Below are 1,548 nucleotides of genomic sequence, written 5' to 3' on the forward strand. Positions count from 1 at the left end.
CTTCCCCAAGCCTTAAATTTTTCATATTAAAAAAAAGTGAGGCAGAACCTACTCAATTCATTTTTTCAACTTGGTAAGGTAGAGCCTATGACCGTATGTTAAAGTGTATTTTATAGGGACACCTTGGTCGCTCAGTCAGTTAAATGTTGGACTCTTGGTTTCTGCTCAGGTCATGATCTCAGTCAGGGTGGTGGATCCAGCTCCAAATCAAGGCTCCGCGCACAGTATCGGGTCTGCTTGGGATTCTCTCTCTCCCTCCCTCTCTCTCAAATATATATGTATTTGATAAATAGTAAATTTCTCTTAAAATGTAAGTTATCCAATCGATTTTTTCCCCAAGGAGAATTTTTTTTGCCTTTTACTCAACAAAATATTTGTTGAGCTGTAATTTATAAAGAATAAACTGCACATATTTAATTTCTCCAGTGTGATGAGTTTTGACCTGTTCATGTACCTGTGAATTCTGGATGTGTAATGTTCCTAAAACCCCACAGAGTTTCCTTCTGCCTCTTTGCAATTTATCTCTTCCTTTACCCTTGTCTCCCGGTAACCATTTGTTACCTTTTTATCATTTCTGGTTAGTTTGCTGTTTTTGAGTCTTAAGTGAATCTAATCTTAAGATATGTTCTCAGAAAACTGAGAACAAAAATCAGGCTTCCTTTACTTAGCATAATGATCTTGAGATTCATTCATGTTGCACATATCAGTACTTACTTCATTGTATTGCTGAGTATTATTTAATTAAATGGCTGTGGAACATTTTATTTTTCCCTTTACCTGTTTTTCTACCTTTGGGATATTTTTAGTTTTTTGTCTTGTTTTGTTTTTATTATATACTAAATTAAAACACTGCATAACATAGAAAGGGTAGATGGACATAACCAAGTTATTTTTCATTAATCAGAAAAGTGCTTCCTTAATCAATATTCTCCAAACCCTTTGACTCATATTAACTCCAGAGATGTGCCTATTCCTTTCCATCAAATTACGCTGATTTCAATATTGGGCAACCCTTTTTACTTGTCCCCTTTACTGAACCTGTGGATATGCGTCCTGGCTATGCCAGGGATGACCAAGCAGACAGCCATGATGTCGATCCCGGGAAGAATCTCGAACCACATTACACTGCATTTACCAGGGCCAAACCCTTCCTTCCTGGCTCCCTAAAGGTTGAGATGTTTATGGTTTTGAAGTATTCTGGCTAAAGGTGTTATGATCATTCATGCACAAGTCTTTGGGTGTAAGTTTTAACTCTTCTTGGGTAAATACCTAGGAGTGGAGTAGATGTGTTATATGGTAGACATTTAATATTTTACAAAACTTCTACGCTGTATTCCAAAGCAGTATAAAAAATATATATATTTGCATCAACATTTAAGTTTTAGTCATTCCACATCTTCTTCATCTCAATGTTGCCATTCTTTCTTTTTCTCATTCAAGATTTTATTTTATTTTTTTAGAGAGAGAAGGAGAGAGAGCAAACAAGCATGAGCCAGAGAGCCAGAGGGAGAAGCAGACTCCCCACTGAGCATGGAGCCCAACATGAGG

The 1,548-nt window shown here is 36.7% G+C and overlaps 1 pseudogene; it reads right to left on the reverse strand.

The window, feature by feature from the left end:
- Nucleotides 1-916: 916 nt before the first annotated feature.
- Nucleotides 917-1,121, reverse strand: LOC121482260 (annotated as a pseudogene).
- Between the last annotated feature and the right edge of the window lie 427 nt (nt 1,122-1,548).

Source organism: Vulpes lagopus, chromosome X (genome assembly GCF_018345385.1).
Source record: "Vulpes lagopus strain Blue_001 chromosome X, ASM1834538v1, whole genome shotgun sequence".
NCBI classification, from domain to species: domain Eukaryota; kingdom Metazoa; phylum Chordata; class Mammalia; order Carnivora; family Canidae; genus Vulpes; species Vulpes lagopus.